At 40.2% G+C, this 25145-nt stretch overlaps 1 protein-coding gene and 1 pseudogene across 2 annotated transcripts in view; both read right to left on the reverse strand.

The window, feature by feature from the left end:
* Nucleotides 1–25145, reverse strand: part of LOC114665083 (zinc transporter ZIP11-like) — a 1034136-nt gene that overhangs the window by 87737 nt on the left and 921254 nt on the right. The gene's annotated exons all lie outside the window — the stretch shown is intronic.
* Nucleotides 3798–3951, reverse strand: LOC114665504 (uncharacterized; annotated as a pseudogene).

A 25145-nucleotide genomic window follows, 5' to 3' on the forward strand; every position in this document is an offset into this window, starting at 1 on the left:
TTAATTTCAGATTTCAAGATTTCGACAGTAAACTAGAAAGTTTCTTTTAGTTCCTTGCATTCTTAAGCTTCACCGGTGCATAACTCATTTAGATGAATACCAATGAGCACAGAGACAAATGTCCTTAAAAATGTTTGATTCAGGAGCAGAACTGTTAAGCAAAACCAGCATTTAGCATTTGAAATTTTTTTTTTCATATATATATACTGTATATTATATATATATATATATATATATATATATATATATATATATATATATATATACAGTACATATACTGTATATTATATATATATATATATATATATATATATATATATATATATATATATATATATATACACACACACACACACACACACACACAAGGCATGTCCCGCGGCTTTGCCCGCGTATTAGTGATAAAGGACAGTGAAGAGGGAACTGCCCGGCTCCCCCCTACTGATGTCACGCTTCCCCCTCCCCTCAGGCCACAGCCTCTGTCTCGGATTAGTGCGAGCGATTCTTAGTGCGATGAGAGAAGTCGCAAAATCAGACAGTCAACTACTTTATGATACGTGATTCATTTTCTCCCTTTGTGGATCTTCAGCTGCAAATATGCAAACTGTATCACAGACCTTCTCTTCCATATATATATAAATATATATATATATATATATATATATATATATATACATATATACACAAAATCTTGAGGTGATATTTGAAAAAAATATGCTAACCTAGTATAAGAATGTTTGATGCTGGAAAGGCTAGGCAGAAGTGTCATGGTTTGTTCTGCGCTCTGCTCATGGCTCACTCTCTCCTTTTCAGGTCATGGCCCCACCAGGCTGTGCCCATCTCATAATAATGTGCCAAGTCCTTTAGTGGTTTTACCTCAGGTCTTCTTCTTCTGCCTGAACCATGTGTCATAAAAAAAAAACAAAATTGTCTTATAGTCTCATGTTATGTTCTTGCCTTTTTATCTTAAAAATCTTTCATCTTTCTGTTTAAAGTTCAGTTTAATATTTTTCTTACAACATGTTTATAGAGTGCTTTGGCTAATTCTGTTCCAAGTTTGAGTTCTGCTTTTGGATTTCACGCCTCCTTTCTCTTTGTTTTCTGGTTTTGTCCCCATTCACAGATTTTCCCTTATTTTGCTTCAGAGGTGAATTTTGTGTTCCTTTCCTTGCCTTCCAGTTATTTATTTCAGAATCATAGTATAATTGAATTTTGTTGTTCTTGTAATATTATTCTTTCTTTAGTGATACCTTTATATTTACTTTTTGTTCCCCTGTATCTTTTAATTTGCTTCTTTTTGAAAGTATTGGCTTTAACATATTTTATTGTTAAAGGAGAATAATTAGTTTAATTAATAATAAGGTCATAATTTTTTGGACAAAGCAGAGGTGCCTATTGAGTGTTTGGTTTTAATTAGTGTGCACTGTTGAGTTTTCCAGGACTCTATCTGCGTGACAAGAGACTCGCTTTTACTGTTCATGATATTCAGCCTCTCTTTCCATACTCCATATGTGGCTGGCAGCTTCTGACAGCACATATACCCACCACTCCTGACTCTTGCTGTGACTTGCGTGGCAGGCCCTTACATACTGTTTTGATTGTTATCGCATGCCATGAAAGAGACGATTGTTTCCCCATGCCTGATTACATCATGGTTTCCCACTTCAGTTGCCTGGCGGGTTGCCTGATGGACTTGCAGGTGATGGGAATTGAGTTTGGATGCCATATGGGCCCTTCAACACTTGATGCCTGGTCAACCTGCTTGATCTCTGACTTTGTTACAAGGCAGGAAATGTAAATCAATCAAAATTAATTTTATATTGTGCCTTTCACAAAGTATATCATCACAAGGTGCTTTACATAAAACGCAGATAGACAGACAGATTTAAATGAGTATGATGATTAAATTAAACATTAATAATAAATAGCTTTTAACCACGTTACAATTCTAGGCTAATGTTTACATAAAGAATACTATAGTTGAGCTGATGAACAGCCTGAGATGGCAATATTGTAGAATTAAAATGAACCCAGTTGTTAAAGACAGGACACCAAGCCTCACATTGAGTTTAGTCTGAGTAAGTACTCAGGCAGGAACATCCTGAATTCATAAAAACTTATAACAAGATATAATCTAAATAAAAGAAGCTTTAGCTACTATTGTTAAATGGGTAAAATTAGTACAAATGAGAATGCACAAATTACAAAGAAATTGTTTTTTTTTTTTATCTATATCTTAAAAACAGCCAAGAACTTGAACAGAATCTACACACAGAAATTCTCTACTGTGGACCAAAATAAAACCAAAAATAATATTTATCTAACCAACATAGACAGTGCATATTGAGGACATCAGTGTAAATTATGGAAAAATTCATTCAAGACAAGTGCCAGGAGCATATATGGTCAAGGGAATCTCAACAATACTAATACTAATAAATCCTGGGGTTGAAATTGCAACCCTAATGGCTTTCAAAAGTTGTCTAGTTGAGACATTAGAACAACTTAACTAACCAAATGAATTCCCAAATATAATATTCATAAGGTATGTTGATAAACCATACATCCATCCATCCATTATCCAACCCGCTGAATCCAAACACAGGGTCATGGGGGTCTGCTGGAGCCAATCCCAGCCAACACAGGGCACAAGGCAGGAAACAATCCCGGGCAGGGTGCCAACCCACCGCAGGACACACACGAACACACCCACACACCACCCACACAAGGGCCAATTTAGAATCGCCAATCCACCTAACCTGCATGTCTTTGGACTGTGGGAGGAAACTGGAGCGCCCGGAGGAAACCCAAGCAGACACGGGGAGAACATGCAAACTCCACGCAGGGAGGACCCGGGAAGCGAACCCGGGTCTCCTAACTGCGAGGCAGCAGCGCTACCACTGCGCCACCGTACAGATTTTTGTAAATAATATGGCTTTTGTTACAAAAACATATTATGTCTTGATTCAAGCTCTCAAATAAGATAATATCTGACCACATCATTCAGTCATAAAATAACATTATCAGGCATGGGGATGGACCTACTACTTGTACTTTTTGAGGCTAGCGGCAATGTGCAGAAGAAATTACAAAGTCAAGTAAAATGTTAGGTCATATGATAAAATGAATGGTATGCTTCAAGTACATAATACATTAGTGAGATCACATTTGTGGTAATGTGTGCAGTTCAGGTCACCATGCTACAAGAAAGACAGAGTAGCACTTGAAGCTGTGCAGAGGAGAACAACCAGGTGAATCCAAGGAATTAAGGACATATCCTACTCTGAGATTCTCAGAGAATTAAACCTGTTTATTATTATAAGAATTATTAATTAAATTTATATAGTGCTTTCCTAAATACTCAAAACACTTTACATAGACAGAGAGGCACCACTTCAACCACCACCATGCAGCATCTGCTTGGATGATGTGATGGCAGCCATTCTGAACTATTAGGTAGTTAGAAGGTGAGAGAGGCAGTTAGCCAATTAGGGACAGGGCATGATTATGAGGCCAGAATGTCCAGGTCATGGTGGGCAAATTAAGCCAGGACATTGGAAAACATCCTGCTCTTTTCAGCAGATGCCCAGGGATCTTTTATGACCATAGAGAATCATGATTTTGTTTTTACGTTTCATCAGAAGGATGGCACCTGACCCCATCACTGCACTGGGGACACAGACCACGGCCTCTCTAATACCAATTCCATTGCCAAGCCATCCAAGTCCTGGCCATGCGCAAACATGCTTAGCTTCAGGTGTAATGAAGTACAGGAGATGTGGCTGCTCAGGTTAAATCACGAGAGTGTGCCAAAACAGCCCTCCACTACCACAAATTATGCTGTCAATTTTTTTTGAGGAAATTGCAGGGGCCAGCACATCCTCAGTGCAATGGAGTCTTGCCCTAGGAGAACCACCTTAATGATCATGGTTATCTCCCCCTGCCAGGTTTAGCCTTGAGCAGAGATGGCTATGTGGAGATCTAATCCAGGTCATCGAAATGAAGGGAAAGTGCATTTAAGACTTGAGACAAGAACACTCCTTTACTCAAAGAGTTCTGGGAATCTGGAGCAAACTACCAAGTCATGCAGCTGAAGCAGACACTATGACAACCTTGAAGAGATATCAGGAGTTATTGGGACAGCCAAACTATTACCTAAACAAATAAGCCTGATGGATGGAATGGTTTCCTCTTGTTTGTAAGTTTGTGATCCAATTACTAGACCAAAAACAGGCACAGTCATACTAACAGTATACTAATTCATACTGCGACATTCAACCCAACCTGCATGTCTTTGGCTGTAGGAGAGAACAGAAGTTCCTAGAGAAAAATTCATGGGATATAAGAAGAACATGCAAACTCTACATGAGCAGTGGATAATTGGGATCTATGCACAACAGCCTGGCTGTGAAGTGTTGACTTTAGGCAATAAACTGTGTCATTATAGTGCACATTTTAAATATTGTACATTTCAGTGGTAAACACCTGCTACATACATTTAAGAAAGTAAGTAATTTAAAAAAGAGAATAGCAAAAACTGTAAATCCAATCCAGGCTTGCACAGAGCCATAGCCAATCCCAGCTGCGAGGACTGCAAGGCAGTAACAGCTGTGGACTGTGCGCCAGTTCATTGCTGGACTCACCCATGGATACACCCGCATGCATAGAGGTATGCGTATGTTATTCCATGACAAAAAGTAATTTGAGAAAAAAAATGCAAAAAAGTTTTCCTGCTAACGATAACAAATAATACCAGTGTCTCAGTGAGGGAAGGCCACACTAGATTCACATAGTACATTAGCCAGTATGAACATGGCAAGAGATTTGCATTAAGCAAGAGCTGCTAATCAAACAGTCAGGGATGTCATCAGACATACTGTTCACCTTCCAATTTGGTGAAAGGCTCACAGGGCGTTTTAAGCATAAATGGAAGTTCATTTGATACAAGGTTCCAGACTTAAAACCTGGACCACATAACTCTGGCAGTTTGGTTTAGATGTACAATTATAGTAATTTGTCCAACAAATTCACATGTAGTTCTTCAGGTTGTAATGCTGCAATCTGTGTTTACTGAAGTTACAGCCTATCCCTATACTCAGGGGTTCAAGGCAGAAAGCACCCCAGCCCACACCATAAGACAGCACACTCACACTAACCTAAGCATTATGGAAACTTAAGAAGTCCCCAATCAGTTTAACGGCACATCTTAAGATGATGGCAGAAAACTGAAGTCCATGTAGCTGGTGCATGCTATTTCTTTAAAATAAAAATGAAAGTACTTGTTGACCACTGACCTAATTTACTTGCAAGTATGATTTGTTTTTTCAAAACTTCCCATAGCAATGTGAAAACACACAAATAATACAGGAATTAAAAAAAGTAGGAATTACCCAAAAAAATGTGTACAGCTATAGATGCTTTGAAAATCAACACTTCAACAGCAGAAGAGCCACAAACTGCCATCTTCTCCAGAAACAGAACTTGCACCCTGGTTCTTGTCTTGATTCCACTGTTGCTGGAATCAGTGCTTGTGCCTGTAATCCTGAATTGGATTGGTCAGGTTTGATATTGGGTGGGTGGATGAATGGATGGAGTAAACAAAAATACATTTTCAATGCAACAATAAGAATAATCTAATAAATAAATATACTGTAAATTGAAAAGTGGTGGTTTGAATAATATTGCTGATATACACCTCCAGGTAAATGGATTCAAGCCTAGTCACTGGAAGTTTATGTCCACCGTGTTCTCCCTCATTCCATAGATGTGTATAATTAGGGTGGTATGGGATGATTAAGTGTGGATTTGAGTATGAGTGTGCCTGATAAACTCCACATATCCTGGCCAGAGCAGATTGCTTTCTGATGCTCATGACTTCCACAAAACTCTCAGGGTCAACACATCCAAAATAAAGGTTGAAAAACTGGGTGAATTGAAATAAATATTTAGGTCGCAGGTTAATTCATGTAATCTGAATACACATAAGACGATACATTTTTAATAGCATGAAAAATAGAATTAATTAAAATTGGTAAATCAGTAAGTAAATGGATACATATGGAAGCCTGCAGCTTATCCAGACTGGCAGAATGCAAGAACCAACTCTGCACACCAGTTTACAGCAGGACATGCTACTACAGTCACTCATATTGGGTGATTAAAGGCCAGTTTAGATTTACTAATCAGTTTAATATCTATGTTTTTGGGATGTGGGAAGACGCCTGACAGACATACACATACAAACTGAACTATATGGCATGTAGATTTAAAAGAGAACAATTTATTTTATGATACAGACCGGTTGAAGGAAGGAAAGAAAGATATAAAAAAACTGAATCAAAACTTGAATTTACCACGATGCACATTAAAAAATGTTACAGTGTTAACATGATACTGATTTTGAGGGGTTCAATACTGGTGTAGTCACATGCTCAAGAAACAGTAAAAGTCTGCACTTAACTTGCTGTGTATCTGTGTGATGTGCCATATCCCATCATACTACCTCTCCAGCTCCAGCTGTACGTCGTCATTATCTGCATCTCCTCCTCTTTGGTGCAATAGCCTCAAGTCATTTCACTCAATGCAGTCAGTGTAGTTTAGACAGAAATTGAACTGACGGCTGTACAATTAATGTAAACTCCCGTTTTATGAAGGGGGGGTGGGTGTCTTTCTGTAACTTGCTACTGAAATGCTAATGAACAATGAGCAGAAAATGAAAGGCTGCCAAGTTGTTTAAGAGAAGGAGCCAAGTGAGCTGAAGTGGCATTCTAAACATGAGGAAGCAGGACAGGATTGGCTTAAGATGAAAATCATAAGTGGTCACATGGTACACACCTGGCGCATTACACAAAGTAAGCAATTTTGGATGTCAGAGGTTCATAGAAGTTATGAGAATTTTAACAACTGGCCTGAAAATTGGAAGCAGGAGATGTCACTCAGTAGCTGCCATATTTTTATTGTACACATCATTCATTTGTGAATTCCAAACTTCAGTAACAGTAATCCCTGTGTTGCTCTTATGATACCATGATGAATCAGCGTCTTGGACAATTCAGGCTGCTTTCTGGTATCTATTTTTTCTGTTATAGTAAGTAGATGGATTTAATAAAGCGGGCACTGAGTGAGAAAACTATAAAAACACCAAGAAATGTAAAAATTCATGCATTAACTTCATTCTTTTGTACTGATAAATAGAAAAATGGTCTGGGGTGATAAAAGTGGAGAGAGGGAATGGGTAGATGTGGTGTTGAAGACTTAATGGAAAAAATCAAATACATTTTAGGTTAGGAAAGTATTAGCTACTATTCTATTTTTACACAGCTGTATTAGCCTCCAGATGTAAAGCAAAACCACATAAAGGCATCTCTTAAAAAACGTCTGTGTCATTAAAAATAACATCCCTCAACTTACCAGAACTTCATACCGCACACTGAGTACTGTACGTCTGCCATTGTCCCTGGCAAAAACTAATCCTTCTCTTCAATAACTGCTATAAGTCATCTGAATCCACCAGAAACAGGTTTAAAAAATACTTCAGTGTCATTGTAGGAAAAACACACACGTTATTGCTATTATTGAGCCAGTTGACCCTGTTCTTCCTAACAGCCTTGTCTGTCTCAGTTTGCCTAACACCACCACTCAGTGCACACAGTTCCACTACCACTTAATTTGTTCATCATACCTACCTGGGATCATTTTTCTAGACACCATGTCAGTTAGGAGAAAGACCCCTAATGTGAACTCCAGCTCTGTATGGCTGTTTTTTGGGATAGCTGCAGTCAGTCAATCTGCCTTTACTGTACATAATGACACTGCCTCTAAGATGAGTGAAGACCTGAAAAACATTCACAAAACTACTGGTACTCAGGTGAACCGGAAATGCAAAGGTAGGATTTGAACCTGTGGCCTTGTGATTTCAAGACATATTACATATTAGTCACTACACCACATTACCTGTCTCATTGTCATTAACTCATTCTTGTCAGTCAAAACAGTGATTTTGCTTAAGTATATAATTACCCTAACTGTTTACTAAATACAGTAAAACAGTATGCTGTGAAGGCTGAATCTGTTCCACACCATTGCTCATCTTTTTGAGTACTTGGGTGGTGACACTTGGGGTACATCTCTTGCCTTACTTCTTTAGTGGCAGAAAAGCAAAACATTCTCATTTTCACGAGACTAGCTAGCCCTCTGGTTAATGTCCTTCTCATAAATTATAGTCACTGCTTTTTATGAAAAGATACAGTAATATACAGTTCCTTTCTAAAACACTCACTCATTTTAAAATTTTAGTCAGCAAATACCATAAAGAAAAGTGAAAACCTGATAAATGCACTGTTAACATAGGTATACAGAACCCTGTGGTGTGGGAACCCTAACAAAGACATCACTTCTTACCACTGCTCTTATCCTCCGTACCACTGTAGTCACTGTCACATTCCTGGATGAAAACTCCAGTTTGGTTAGGAGTGATAAGTGACACAGTGAATATGAAAAAAATAATAAAGAACATTAAAATTAACAGATTAGAAAAAGGCTATTTAATGATAAGAAAATATAATGAAAATTGTGACTTCACCTCGATACTGCCTGTAAAAACGCAGCATCTGAACAGAAGTGGACATTTATGAGGGAAGACAATGAGATAGATAGATAGATAGATACTTTATTAATCCCAATGGGAAAATGTCAAAATATAACCTGAAAGAACTTCAGAGAGCACCGACTGAAACTGGAGAAAGGGAGCATCAGCCAGCTAATAAGAAGAGCTCTCTAAAACAGTAACTTATTATATATATGTGAGGTGACAAAAAAGAAATGGTTGCTCAAAAAGTATCAGCTTAAGACTTGTAGAAAGTGAGCCAGAAGAACAAGAGGCATCCACCCATATTTGGGGAAACATCTTGTGATTCAATGAGAACATAACTGAGCTTTTAGGCCAAACCTCAAACCTATACACCAAAAATCATCCCCTTATCTCTATATCATTATGTAACACCCTGCTACAGATACAGAGAAGAAAAAAAAAAGAATGGTGTGGAGTACTGTAAATAGTGCAAGGGGGCTTGTTATAGTCTGCTAAAAAATCTGAAGCCTGGAAGGAGATTCACCTTTCAGTAAGACAATGTTCACAAGCACACCACCAAAACAACACTGTAGTGATTCATGAGCAAAAAAGAGTGAAAGTCAAAGAATGGCTAAGTCAAAGTCCTCACCTCAGCCCCATTGAGAATTTGTTGAATAATCTGAAAACTGTACTACACATGGGTGGTGCAGTGGTGCGCACTTGTGCCTTGCAGTAAGGAGACCAGGGCTCACATCATGGATCCTCTCTGAGTGGAGTTTGCATTTTCTCCTGGTGTTTGCGTGGGTTTCCATCCACTGTCCAAAGACTTGTGGGTTTGGTGTGTATGTTCACCCTGCAATGGACTGGCGCCCTATGCCAGGTGGGAAAAGCTCCCCGCTAAAGCAACCTTGGCCTAGATAGAGCGGATTAGAAGATAACATGAAATGACATTACACATGCGTTGTCATAGAAAAAGGAATTGTCTGGGGAAAGAAGCATCTAGAGCAAATAAAGCTAGAGAAACAGGAAGAAAGTCATGCCTAGCCAATGTCCCAGCCTAGTAGATACCCACCTCTAAACTCTTAAAGCTTGCAATGAGACAAAATGTAGGTCAACCAGATATTAAAGTGTAGGGTCTCAATACCTAAACAAGGCATATGGATGCCCGTGTTGCTGATCACCAACTTCAACATGCAGTAGTGAAGCCTTAAATAAGATCGCCTGTCAGTTAGATTCAATAAGTAAAAAAAACTAGATATTATTAGAAACTATGGGAAGAAACAAGGAACATGATATAAAAGAGGCAGTAGTAGGCTTCGGAATCATTAAGATAAAGGCATCATCTACTCTTATGTGTATGCCTTGTAAGCAAACTGCTGGGGAATTGCATGCCTAGGCATTTCAAAGTAACATGCTTGAGAAACCTTGAAACCCAGGGTGGTAACTTCTTTTTGTCCCAGTCTACTGCCATGGCTTTAGCCAGCTTAAACTGAGGTTATGGCTTTGTTTAAGCTCATTTGTAACTTCTTAATATGACTTTACAGCATGAACTGTATCAGTTTTATAAATGTGCACTGTTCTGTAACTGGTACTGGTCATTTAGTAATTGGAGTCACATCTCAGACTTACTCAAAGGCATAATGAGTGACTGACAAGCAGGAAACCAAGAACAACGGTTATTTTTGAACCTAAACAAATTTAGGCTCTTTACATCAGTAGAAGCCTTTTGTATGTGGACTTGTGGCTGATGTCATGAAAAGCCAGTGAATTTTTCATGTGAATATGCTATAATAGATAGTATTTTACTGATCCCTTAGGGGGAATTCTCAATACTATATACCTACTAGTTTGGGAAATTGAGTGATTTCATGAGATGTTTGTAAAAATCCAAATTACAAGTTTGCACATTAATCTTATTTACTACATGTCTTGCTGAAAGGGATTTGGCAGTTTATACTGGTGAAACAGGCAGAAGACTAGCTGTTCATTTCAGGAAGCAGATGGACAGCACAGTAGTGCAGTTGTTGAGCTTCTGCCTCGCAACAAGGAGACCACGCTTCACATCCTGGGTGCTCCCAGCATGGAGTTTGAACGTTCTTCTTGTGCTCACAGGGGATTTCTCCAGATGCTCAGGTTTCCTTCCACAGTCCAAAGATATGTAGGTAAGATGATCTTAGTCCTAGCATGTTTGTGTGTTCACCCTGTGATGGGTTGGTGCCCTGTCTGGGGATTGTTGCTCCCTTACACCTGATGCTTGCTGGGACAGAATCCAATTTCTCCACAAATGGGATAAGCAGGTTAAAATGGATCAGGGTGAATGGATGGATGGATCAAAGGTGATAGTCTCTGTTGCAAATATAATTAAACACAGAAGCAGTAGCATGGGAGACTAACATTGCTAACACTTTGCAGTGGTGGGACTCTCGTCATGGCATGCTTTAAGAGGGTGTCAAACTCAGATCCTGGAGGGTCGCACTCTGCAGGATTTTTGTTCCAGCCACTTTTCTCATCAGTACCAATTGTCACTGCTAATAAAACAAACCTCTTTTGCCTTAATTTGAAATGACTTTTTATTAAGACTCAGATCCCTTAACTGTTTTTTTTCCTTAATTAGCAGCCAAAGAATAATGAGTTGCAAAGCAAACCAACACATAAGAAGCTAATCTGATCTGATTTGCACCTGTATGTATGTCTATCATACAAATTCTTTTTTAATAAAATATCTGAATAAAGAATAAAGGTAAGGGGCCTGAAAAATACAGATCAATTCTGGTCCATTTTGAAGGTCCCCAAGAAAAAAAGGACCAGTTTCAGAAATGTCTAATGTGTAGTAATGGAATTAAATAACATATTTCATTAACAAAAACAGTTAACTTCTAATTAAGAAATCGGTTGATATAACAATGGTAGAGGTTTGAGGCCTCAGTCATCTGTTGGCTCACTTTGCATCTCATTTTGTTTGTCTGAGTTTTAAAAGCAAGTTAACTAAAAGTAAGCCAAAAGAAGCCAAAAAAGTCAGTATTAAACAGCACACTGCCATTGCAGCAGTTGACATGGTCTTAAGACATATCACCTACAATACCCAGTCTCCTCAGCAGTCTGACTGCACAACAATATAATTCATGTTACCTTTCAAGGAAATTTCAAGCTGCACATGACTGATATCTACTAGGGATGACAATAGAATTGCTTTCTTATTTTCAAAAGAGTATGTGTGGGACATTCTGGGTTTATTTGCTTCAGACCTCTCTTTAGCCATGTGTCCCTGGAGAAGCAGCTGTACAATGTCTGCCTGGATGTGCAACATGACACTAATAAGGACCTGAGAGACCTCAAGGCATGGCACACAGTCAGTAGAAATAAAATTCACTGCAAAGAGTGTGTGGAAAAAGGAGGAACGGACAGACATCTACTTATATAATCTATGAGCCTTGTAGGCAAACAAGAGTGGAGCCTGGTGAGCTGTTAATATTATTCAAAGTTATTGTCTGTTTTCACCTGCATTTTTATTACTCTTTAATTTAATATTGTTATTATCAGTATGCTGCTGCTAGAGTATGTGAATTTCCCCTTGGGATTAATAAAGTATCTATCTATCTATCTATCTATCTATCTATCTATCTATCTATCTATCTATCTATCTATCTATCTATCTATCTATCTATCTATCTGATCTGTAACCGGCGGTCACATCCAGTTTTGGACCAATAAATCAACCCTTCCTTATGATTCTGGTAAAATTTCTTACTTATGCATGATTATGTTACCTCACAGCAAATAAAAATAATGAACATAAGAGCCAATAATAGACACAGTGTGTTAAAGGAACCATCAAGACTAAATAGGAGATTTAGAGCCATTCTGTTTGGAAATGATAAGCAAGGACTCATTTCACTGAGTCACTCATGTACAGTATAATTCCTTATGTTTAGTTAGAGTTTTTGATGTGGGCTGCAAATAAATATTAATAAACGTGTGGACCCGAGTCTAACTGTAGCCTAAGGTTCTTCAAACTGATTGAAACTCAAAGAAAGTTAAAACCAAAAAGGATGGATGAAATGATTAATTTAAACACTGATCTGTATACAATATACAGAGCAAAACTCTTTTTGCTGTTTTCTTATATCATTTTCTGCATCAGTCTGCTACTTTACTCACCTTCACCTTTCACCTCTGCACAGTGTGGTTCATCTCCTTTCCTTACCCATTTTCACCTTTAGTTCCCTTTTTTAGACTATATTTGGTGAACTCTTGATGTACAGTATAAACTAGAACTGTAGTTAACATGTTGACTTTTCTTTCTTTTTCACTCTGCCAGAATATGAACTAATTTTTACCTTCTTTCTTTCTACTCTTAGGAGATGCAAACTGACACACTCCTACTCAGACTGCTCCACTATTTTTTTGATATAATGATTATGTTAAATCAATACTTTTTAATCTTTTCTCAAAGAGTTCACTACTCGCCCTCTGAGTTAAGTCTAAATTAGGTTAGGGTACGTCATTTGTTTCAGACAGTGCACAGCCATTCATTCGGCCCATCTGCATAAAGGTGGGAGCAGCCCGCTCTGATAACCATAAAAGGCTCCATTGTAAAGTGACAGGTTTGCTAGTATTGTTTTAAATACTCATCTATGTACCTCACCCTGCCAAACAGAAATCATCCACGATGGAATACGTAATACTTTAGTCAGGAACTGGCTTTGCATGTCATCCATACAGATGGCGCCGCTGCTTCAGCAACAAAGACAAAACTTATATTTAAAAAAAAAAATACTGACAGGTTGGGTGAAAAAGAATGTTGTTTCAGCAACATACAATGAAACGATTCATAATAAAAAACAAAAATATTTGATCCACTAAAAGTGCTGCACAATTTTTTTTAATTACTGGGTGTAACAAAACATTTTTCTTTCTTTTCTTTATTTATACCAGGTGGAGCTGGCTTAAATAATCTATGCCATAGACTATAAAGTGATAGCATACATTAGGACCAATTTAAAACCTGAAGCTCAACAGAACACAGAAGACATCCTCTCACTTCCTAACACTTCCCAAAATGATGCAGATTAATGCTATGTCACATTATGCAACTTTTCTAGCCATTTTCAGTCATAGCCTACATTTACATAATCTTCGTGAGTTGGAGGTAGTTGGCGGTGTGCTCCTCTGACGGACGATCATGTAATGTGACTTGCTCAGTGACTCACTTCAGCTAATCCACAACTCACACTGACAAGATCAAGCAAGTTTGACTTTGTCTTCAGTCACAGAGGCGGGCTCTGGGCAAATGACAGCAGTCATCCAATGAATGCTCTTCAGGCTCAAGTATAATGCATATAATTCAGCAACAAGGAATAAGGAACACACGTGTTTTGGACATCACAAACAGAACAGAAGTTTGTCTATTTGGTGTCTAATATACTGTACATACCTCAACTGAATGGAAAAAAGGGAGAAAGGGCAGAGATTGTAGCTGAACTCTCTCTACCTGTTAACCATTCCTATAGCTTGGGCTCTGTCAGGCAGCACATTATTGACTCACAAAAAAAGGCAAGCACGTCTACGCTGGAAGGTCAGCACACATTTGGTAAATTAGATGTAATGAACTAAAATTGATGTTTAAAAATAAAAAAGGTTAATTTCTGTGTGTTGTTTTTACCAGAAAAAGACAAGATGTTAATGGCATATGTGAAAGCCAATTTGTGAAGAGGCTGTGTTTGAGATGGATGATAAGTGAGGAGGAAAATTTCCTGAGTAACGCTGTTGCAGGCTATTGTTGATAGCCATCTACAGGATGTTGACATTCATTTGTCTCACAAGACAAGTAACTTGCCTTGACTGCTACGTCATTACAAATAGTATTGTGATAATGAAATGTCCTGCTTACTTGATTTGAAAATTGAAGTATTGTGGGGATATAGGTCTCTAATCAGCATACAGTGGTAAATGTACTTCTTGATCATGGTTACTGCAATGAAAGAGGCTAGATTGCTGAGAAGAAAGAAGGCAGTAGGCTCTATTACTTGGACATCACACTTATGTAGACTGTTAAGGATTTGTGTCTATAAAATGACCATCCCCCAATTGATCTCAAAAGCTAGGTCAAGTCAGGTGACAGAGCTCTGTACAAGGCTTCCCAAGCCACTCTGAAAAGTAGCATTAATAAAGCCAAGACAGACCATAAGAGAAGCATAGAGTCCCACCTGTCCAGCCACAATACATGGAAGGTGTGGCAGGGAATACAAAACAATACAAACTACAGAGGCTGTGATGCAACAACAGGAGATCTGAGTGTGCTGCTAGCAGAGGAGCTAAACTGCTTCTTTGCTCGCTTTGAATCATCACAGCAGCAGCACTCACCTGCTCCAGCCCTGCTCCCACCCTCACCGGGTTCCTGTACCACTCCACTCACTGTAAAGGGACACAATGTCAGACGGGTGCTCCTGGCAGTGAACCCCAAGAAGGCTTCCGGTCCAGATGGAGTACCTGGTAGGGTGCTCAGTGTGTGTGCCCACCAGCTCACCTTTATCTTCACCAAAATCTTCAACCTCTCCCTAGCCCAGGCAGTCATTCCATCCTGCATAAAATCAGACACAATCATACCAGTGCCGAAGAAGTCTCCCATCTCATCAGCCTAAATGATTATCGCCCTGTGGCTCTCACTCTGGTAATCATGAAGTGCTTCGAGACACTGGTTCTCCAGCACATCAAGGACTATCTCCCCCAAGACTACGATCCCTACCAATTCGCATATCGCGCGAACAGATCCACAGAAGATGCCATCGCCGTAGCTCTCCACTCTGTGCTGAGCCATCTGGAGCAGCAGCAGAGCTACGTCCGGATGCTCTTTGTGGATTACAGCTCAGCTTTTAATACAATCATTCCTGACATTCTCATCACCAAGCTGGTCATTCTTGGCCTCCCCCCCCCACATGTGTCTGGATAAAAGACTTTCTTACCAACCAGCTCCAGACTGTGAGACTCGGCACCCACCTCTCCTCCATTCGCATACTGAACACCGGTACCCCACAAGGCTGTATGCTGAGCCCCCTCCTGTACTGTCTCTACACCCACGACTGCAGTACGGCCCACAACAACCTTATCGTCAAGCTTGCTGACAACACCACAGTGGTCGGACTCATCTCAAAGGGAGACGAGGCAGCTTACAGAGAGGAGGTCCTGAAGTTGGCAGCCTGGTGTTCAAGGAACAATCTGGCTCTGAACACCAGGAAAACCAAGGAGATCATTGTTGACTTCAAGAGGCACAGCACCGACTTAGCCCCCCTTTTCATCAACGGCGAATGTGTGGAGAGGGTCCATACCTTTCGGTTTCTCTGCGTCCTTATCTCCGCTGACATCTCCTGGACAGACAACATCACAGCAGTCATCAAGAAGGTTACACTTCATGAAGGTCCTCAGAAAGCACAACCTGGACTCCAACCTGCTACTGACCTTCTACCACTCGTCCATTGAGAGCCTGCTGACGTACTGTATCACAGTATGGTACGGCAGCTGCACCATGGCAGACAGGGAGAGGCTTCAGAGAGTAGTAAAGGCAGCACAGAAGATCATTGGCTGCCCTCTCCCATCCCTGATGGACATTTATACCTCCTGCTGCCTCAACAGAGCAAAAAACATCAACATCAAAAAACTTCTATACATCAACTGTGCATTAACTTTTTGCACCATTTGTTTATTTATTCTTTGTGTTCTACATATATGTCTGCACTGGAGGAGCTGCTTTTAATCTCATTGTACATGTGTATAGTGACAATAAAAGGCATTCTATTCTATTCTATCTATGACTCACTATGCCCACTATGGGTTTGTGCATATTTATTTTTATTTACTATGTGGCGAGTGGCTGGGGGCGGTACCCAGCCGGGACGCCAGGAAGGACTGAAAGAGGGATTACGCCTTCTCTGGACAACGAGGGGGCGACCGCCCTGGTGGCTATGGGGATCACAGGAAAGGATCATGGAAGCTGCCAGGGGGTGCCCAAATGCCTGGAAAGCCCTGGTCCTCAGCACTTCCACCACACCCGGAAGTGCTGGGGGGACGAAGACCAGGGACACCCGGAGTGCTTCCGGGTGCACAGCCGGCGCTTCCGCCACACCAGGGAGTGCCGGCAGAAGTTTATCGGGAGGCACCTGGAGCACATCCGGGTGAAGATAAAAGGGGCTGCCTCCCTCCATTCAATGGCTGGAGTCGGGTGGAAGAGGACAGAGCTTGGTGGAGAGGAGTGGAGGCGGTCAAGAAGAGAGGCATTGCAGAGACAGGCCTGGACTAAGGGTGATTGGTGCAGGGGCACTGGGTTGTGCATGCAGTTGTTCATATTGGAAATGTATAATAAACGTGTGTTGGTGTTTGAACCATCTATGTCTGCCTGTCTGTGTCAGGGCCATCTCCCACAACTAATTTTGCAGGCACCTTTACCAATTTACAACATTCTGGACATAATTGGTTACATTTCTTTTGTTTTCTCCAATTTGGGCACAGAATGGTCAAGTGACTTGCTCATGGTCACATAGTCACAGTACCAAGATTTGAACCCACAACATCAGGGTTTGAAGTCCAAAGCCTTAACCACTACTCCATATAGCCCCTGCTCTGCCATGGATGGGAGAGGTTCCTTGAAAGAGAATGATATGGTCAGCTGAGTGGCCACCAACAGTCACATCTGTCCCAATCAGTTATGTTTTTTTTTAAGTGTATGCACATATAACATCTTTGACTGGCCTAACAACGTCTGAACAATTTTGATATTGGGTAATCCAATTTGGATCTATTTTCATCATATGCTGAATTAAAATTTATATATATAAAGAAATAAAGTGAAGGACAGAAAAATACTGACCTGCTCTGGTGCATAAACCATTTTGCAATGTCTGATGTGGCAAAATAAGAGCCTAGATCTGAATGACTGGTTTCAGTATTTGACTTCAAGTTCTGTAGTTCAGCTGATTGTCTTATGTGCACAGTTCAATGATATTTTTAATTCATATCTCCCAATAGCAGTAGTCACCATGCTACATACACTCAGTAGCCATATTGCATTATAAAAAGTATAGCTGCTTGTTCACCCTAATAGCCTGCTTCTCTAATCATGTGGCTGCATATCTGTCTATATAGCATGTAAATGTGGTCAGCAGGTTTAGGTGTAGTTTGAATTGTTATTACATGTAGTCTAAACCACTTTGATCATGGCATTACTGTTGCCGTCAGATGTGGTGGTTCTAGCTTCTCAACTTAATGTGATTTTTATGCTCTACACTCTCAAGAATTTGAAAAAAGAATGGTGAGATACATAAAATGATACTGTATTAGTGGCAGCTCTGGTCATTGGAGGAGAATGGTTAAACCCAATCAAGCAAACAACAAAGGTTACAAACTACTCAGATAGCCGCTCTTTACTAGAACCCCATTTTTGAATGAGCAATGCAAGGGAGCTTGAAGGTAATCGGCTACAGCATGAGGATGAGGTTTTATTGGGTATGTGATAGCCAAAAATGATGAATGATAATAGGAAAAATGTCATGTGCTTCAACAAAACTTAATTTCTACTGGATATCCAGATACAGCATTTGAATTTGATGTAAACAGCATGCATTCCAGAGTCCATCCTCCCTTGGGTCAGTGGAACTGACTGGTGGTGGAATGTTCTGTTGGTACACTTTAGGGCTTGTAATTATTACCAAGTAGCATTTGAATGTCACCAAGTACCTTTGCATTTTTGCTTACATGTTGCATTTCTTTATGGCCACAGACTAACTTTTTTCAGTTAACTTCAATGTTCTGCATTGTCCAGTAGACCACCAATGGAATGGCAGTCTCAATGAATGAATATGTGGCTAATAAATCTACAGGGTCTACATGAAACAGTCACGTCTGCATACACCAAAATTCCTGAGGAATATTTCCAGCACACTGCTGAATCCATACTTGAAAGAATTTAAGCTCTTCTGGAGTTAAAATGGGCTTCTCTTTGATATTAGTTTTGTGTGCCTTATAAAAGTGGCCACTGAGTCTATTTAAGAACATACAGTACATCAGGCAAGTTCATGCAGTTGTCAGTATGAGTAACTGCTGAGTAACCTTATGGCTGTACTGTATGTGCCCTGAACAGCCCCACAATATTAACCATCTTCTACCTTGACCTCAGAAGGTGCCAAACCAGGAAATCATTCAGCCAGTAAGTGTCATCTCACCTGTTGTTTGTGAAGAAATGAAGGTATGGATACAACTTCTAGGCAACAGCAAACACAGTAAAGGTGAAGTTACTAATGGGGTTTAAAAAAGGAGATAAATAAAATACAGTCAGTTCTCGTTATCTGCGGACATTTCACTTCGAATATGGAAACTGTGGATACTGATGCATTGATCCAATGGGAAAAACAGGTTTCGGTTTCAGTGGATTGCCAGCTCAATTGGAGGTACCAGCCCTCTGCTCTCGCTCCTTGAGGTTTAGTAATGAGCGTTCTGCTTCTTCACACCTACAGAAATTTTACTTCCTCTCTTGTCAAGTTCAGTCATTTACTAGGCACTACGCAGTGAATGACCGCAGTGGGGTTGATCTGAAGACCTCACTACACCTTCTAATCGGTAGTAGCGACAGATGGCATGTACAAAGGGCAGGGATTAAATTAGTGCAAGCTTATGACACACACTTACTTTGAATTCCTCATTTGTGGGGAACAACTGGAAGCATCAGTCACCACCTCGAATGACATTCATCGGCTTACCCATGTCTCTCGGCACCGGGTAGACACGTGTTGATCCATTCCGTGTAGTGTGCAAGCAGCCCCAGATATCTAAGGACATCACAAATCTCTTATTGCTAAAATGATGATGCTTGCCACTCACAGTAAATAGAAATAAATTAATCCATCCGCTACGCTTATTTATTCATTGAATGCAGACTTGTCCAGAAACACTGGCCAGGATTTGCAGCTCGAAAGTTGTGTGTCTCTGGGACCCTGCATGTGAGGAGTTCTGGTATTGTAAGTGAAAAATTGTGAATACAAAACAAGTGACAACATCTTTTGGGACACCAAACCCCTAAGACTAACAATTATATAATAAAGATGCTCCTTAAACTACAGATCATTTAAAACTCAAACACAATAAGGTAGGGAACACTATGCTGGTGAGGCTTGATGAACTGAAAAAGTGAATACATGCAGTGAAAAGAAAGTAAGTTAAGGATTAATTATATGAAATTTTACTTCTTCAAAATTCCATAACTGAAAAGACTAGCTTAATGTTTTTGTATTTTTGTTGAATATCGTTGGCAAATAATAAAATTTACAGCAGTTAACTATGTTAACAAATTTTAAACCGTAGTCATAATGTTTACCCAGATACTCTGATTTCTGGAACATTTACTCTATACTTTGAATCAACAGTTTACATTAATAAAATGTTAGTATAAAGCACCAACTGTAGTAAAAGAAGCAAAACTGAAATTAAAACACAAGGATGGAATTAGATGGTGAGACAAGATTAGTTTTTTTTAAAGTTATGCATATTTTTCTCTGCCACTTTATTCCCACTCTTCCCCAAAAGATCATAAATTCTAGCTGAGGGAACAAATTGCTCACAAAGGGTTAAATAAATCGAGGAATTGTGGTTGGGCTCCAGGCATCGAAAGCAGCTGTTGTGAGATCAAGAGAAAGACAGCAAAAAGGGAGAAAAAGAAAGAGGCTCTTTCAGAGACTAGTATGTTCTTCTGGAGCCCTGCACAATGTCGCCTTTGATGGCAGAAAAGAATAACATTGAGATTTAAAAGTTTTTCCCATCACAAAAGTTCAGGATATGTTTACTGGTCATTCACCTCCTCATTAGACTTTTGAGAATCTGACCCTGCTCTGACCTTCCACCCTCAACCAATTTCTTGAGGCATAATTCTCTCGGTTTGCCCAGCACACACTTTACCCATTTATTGTACTAATTCTGCCTCTTGTGCGTTCACCACTACCAACAACCGAATAAATAGGAATAAGCAGCGCGTGACTACAGACCAGCCAGTAAGTCTGTCCATGAACCTTTAAGGCCCAGAGATGCCCAAAATGAACTTGTAAGGAGCAGATCATGTAATAAAGCTCCAGTGACTCAGCATTCCCATAACAAACCAAAAGGTTTAAAATTATCAATCAGTTTACATCTTAACAACATTCATCTTTTTTAAATACTAGGTCCTAATTAGCAATCTTATCATGAAACAGATGCATTTTTAATACATTAAAAATAATCACAAGCATTCAGGGAGTTATAATTATTATTTATTTTAAACACACATTTTTTATCTAATTAGTTGTGCTGCCTCACAGCTCCAGAGGTTCATCACTGGCAGTGTGCACTTGGCATGCTGTGCCCGGGACTGCATGGGATTTTCTGCAGAGTACTCTGGATTTTCTTCCCATATCCCAAAGACATGAAGAGAACTGTGGGTGTAGCAAGGATACACCATCCCTTGTCTCTAACTGGCTATCACCCCTTCACCACCTAACAGTTAATGTGTGGTGGCGCAAAATGGTTACCATCACATCATCCAGGTGGATGCTGCACATTAGTGACGGCTGAAGTGACTCCCCACTCACTGTATAAAAGTGCTTTGAGTACCTTGAAAAGCATTATATAAATGTAATGAATTATTATTATTTCATTAATTCTTAAAGATATTTTAATTTCAAATTGGAAATTTAATCAAAAGCAATATATCAAAGGTCCCTCAGCTTTCATCTGTACTCATGCATGAGGTGATACTGGCTAGTCTGGAAGAACAAGTAAGCACGCGATTCGCTAGCGAATCGGAAATCCAAGAATGGCAATCAGTTTCTGCTCCATTCGATATTTGGATGGATGACATATCTTGGAGGGTGGGCGCGTCTGGGGAAATGTCATTTAATTAAATAAGCATATCTGTACTAAAGTGGTTTCGTTTTGTGGAGACATGATTCTGTTGCCTTTGCTGACACCGACTGCTGGCAGGTTGTGGTGTTCGTGTGCCAGCCACTGAGTCAGGGATGCCGCTGGGTTTGAGTCTGTGACTGTTATGTGATCTATATTACTGGCACAGTGGATTAGAGCAAGTGCGGTGAACAGGTTGTGTTGTTTGGGCGCCACCTACTGACTCTGGGAAGCCGCTGTGTTTGACTCTGGAGCGTGCGCCACGGCGTAATATGCGCCTCGGTGGGAAGCCGCTGCGTGATGAAATATCATGGAGGGTATATGCGGTGGTGTGGGCGGTTGTGTCCGGGCGGCTGTACAACCTGGCGTGCACGCTTTACCTCAGGTTTAGTTCACAGGTCGTAGGCATGGTACAGTTTCCATTTAATTCAATAACCCTATTTGAACTAAAGCGGTTTCTTTGTGTGGGCGCCTTCATTTATTGTTTGTATCCATACGGGCTCGTTTACAGGTCGTAGCCATACGGGCTCGTATTTGTATTACTAATCGTTGAGCTCTCTCCATTTGGATACGTGCCTCCTTTGCCTGTGCTGTGTCAAAAGCGCGTTGTGGGCGCGCTCGTTCATTGTGTTTATCCATACGGGGTCGTTTTGTATTCCCGTTAGTTGAGCTCTTTCATTGTGGAGCCGTGATGTCTTTGCTTCTGGTGTGTGTGAAGCGCGTTGTGGGAGCCTCCTGGCACAGTGGAGTAGGGCAAGTGTATTTTACAGGTTGTGTTGTGTGGGCACCACCTACTGACTCTGGGAATCCGACGCGTTTTGGGAAGCCACTGCGTTTGACTGTACAGGTTGTGTTGTTTTGGCACTCAGAGGTTGTGTTGTTTGAGTGCCACATACTGACTCTGGGAAGCCGCCGCATTTTGGCAGCGTTTGACTCTGGGGCGGGTGCCAAGGCCGCAGTGCGCATGCGCTTCGGTGCGTCCGACGTGCATAAATTAACTGTGGTTTAGTAAGATAGATATGTAGAAAGCATCTCCAGAGTACAACAACTCTGGAATTTACACTTTAACTCTTTGAAAGCATTAATGAGATTCTCACCTGCTAATTTTTTTTTACTATTAAATATCAGCTTTGAGCTCAAACAATAATGGATGTTAATGAATGCATCTAAACTGAATTATTATTATTATTATTGTTATCATCATTTCTTCTAATATATGTTTTAAAGTATCATTTTTATTCTCGCCATATTTAAGACAAGTTGGTGCTGAAGCCTAATGATTTAAAAGGCAATGTTGGGATTGATACCAGATAAAGATAATACTGTGTAATGAATCACTTATTGCGGATATCCTATACTGCGCTACCTGCCCGAAGGCTGATTCTGCTAATCTGGAAGATTCCTAATCCACCCTCTGGACCCCAGTAAGAAAGTGATGTTTTATGCTATGTCATATTAGAAAAAAAAAGCTTTTGTTTGTAATTCTCAACACTGCCCAAGGAGTAAAATCTTAGTTGAAGTAATATAAGAAACCAATTTGTGTAAAACAAGCAAATCTCTAAAAGAGAAAACAGGAAAAACGTTTTCCTGTTCTAAACTGGTTCAATGAAAATGTGGCTCACTTACCTTCATAAACTGACACAACAATAACTGCATTGCAGACCCAAAATTGTGGTGACTGCTGCTTGGCACTGACCTTATCTAGCACTTGCATGCCAAAACACACTGTGAAGAGCAGGTAATCAGGTCACCAGATTGGCCCTGGCACTCTATTACAGTCCAGGAATTTGCTCTGTGGTGTCACTGGCCAATTGCTGCTCACCAAAGGCTCAAACTGGTGAACTCTGGGTTAAATAAATGCTCTTGCATCATGTAGAACAATATGGAGAACACCCCCCACCATGCAGATAAGACAGCTTCTAAGCTGCAAGCAGTGCTCTTCAACTTGTGTGACATCAGGCTGAGCTGTCTCTCCTACTCCTGCATGCACCTGGATTACTACACTCCACCACCTTACAACATTCCAGGAATTTGCTCTGTGGTGTCACTGGCTAAGTGTGACTCCCTTCACATCAAACTAGTAACCTTTGGGTTACTAAGAAGCTCTCGTATCACAAGGAGCAATAGGAGAACTTCCTCCAGTCTGTGGATGGGAGAATTTCTAAGCTACAAGCAGTGTGCTTCCACACTTTGAGAAATCAAAGTCAATCGCTCAGTGGGTGGCGGAAACTTAAAGCCAATGGTCTCTTAGTGATTCCACTGAACACGGAAAACGGCAAAGCACAGAAGTTATTACAAAAATGGAGAAGATGATATCAGCGCTAAACGTAACTTCTATCTGCTCAATGCCCGTTGAGGGCACGTTTATATGTTGTGTGTCCTGCAGTATGCACAGGTCAGGTTTTCTGGCTGACAGTGTAGACAGCTTCACCTGCCTAAACTGTTTAGTTAATTTAAAGTTGGTCGGGAAAATACACAAATTGGAGGAACCTGATAGCAATTAGGCAAACTGAAAATTGAATCAACTCGGTTTGTTTAGACAATTCGGCTACTTCTGATTTGGCTTCAGTCTCTCCAGGTCCCACTGTAGTTAGTGCGCGGCCGAAGTCAGCAGCACCAATTCAGCCACAGGGCGAGTGGGTAACAGTAAGACGGGGGTCTAAGAAGCCAAAATTTAGTCCCTCAGCACCCAGGTCACCAATTTGGACCCAGAACAGATTCTCAGCACTCTGCAGTGTGCCTGTGGAAACTGAGAATAAGAAATTGCTCATAATTGGCGATTCCATAGTGCGGAATGTTAGAATTCCAAACTATGTTAAACCAGCAGTTAATGTTAAATGCCTCACAGAGGCCAAGATTTCTGACATAGAGGCCGCATTGGACCGTGTCGCCGACAATGAAGCATCTACCTTATTGCTGCATGTCGGCACTAATGATATTTATTTACAGCAATCTGAGGTATTAAAGAGGAACTTCATCTCTCTATGCACCAAAGCTAAAAGAAAATGTCGGAATTTAGTTGTATCTGCCCCCTTACCAAGATTATATAGAGGGGATGTGATTTATAGCAGATTGCATTCCCTTCACTGTTGGCTAGAAACATGGTGTGCAAATAAAAGCATAGTGTTTGTGAACAATTGGGATGATTTTTGAGAAAGGCCTGGATTTTTCAAAAGAAATGGTCTACATCCTAACTGGAGGGGATCTTATGTATTATCCCAAAATATGGCAGCAAAACTGCCTGGCTGACTGATTAGAGCACCATCCAGGCTGCAGTCATGTGATCTTAAATCATAGGCTGCTGTTTATCCCACCTGTTACTATCCTGAAGCTGTTACCCATAATTCTTGTTTTGGGGCATCCAGTAAATTTAGTCTTGATGCAAACCTTAAATTACTTGATAACCAAAAAATAAGGTGTATAATTAGACCAATGGATAAAAACAGACCCTCTACCAGGGGCATCTGTAATAGAAATTTACTTCAAATTAAAACAAAAAAATATATCACCAGTTCAGAAAGAAGCATGCAGTTTTAAATGCTGCTTATTGAACATTCGCTCTCTTGGCAGTAAAGCTGATTTGGTAAATGATATCATCTATATATATAAAATTCCTTTCGCGTTTGAAACTGAAATTACGTATGACCACAGAGGAACAGAAAAA

This window comes from Erpetoichthys calabaricus, chromosome 14 (genome assembly GCF_900747795.2).
Source record: "Erpetoichthys calabaricus chromosome 14, fErpCal1.3, whole genome shotgun sequence".
In the NCBI taxonomy this organism is placed as follows: Eukaryota; Metazoa; Chordata; class Cladistia; order Polypteriformes; family Polypteridae; genus Erpetoichthys; species Erpetoichthys calabaricus.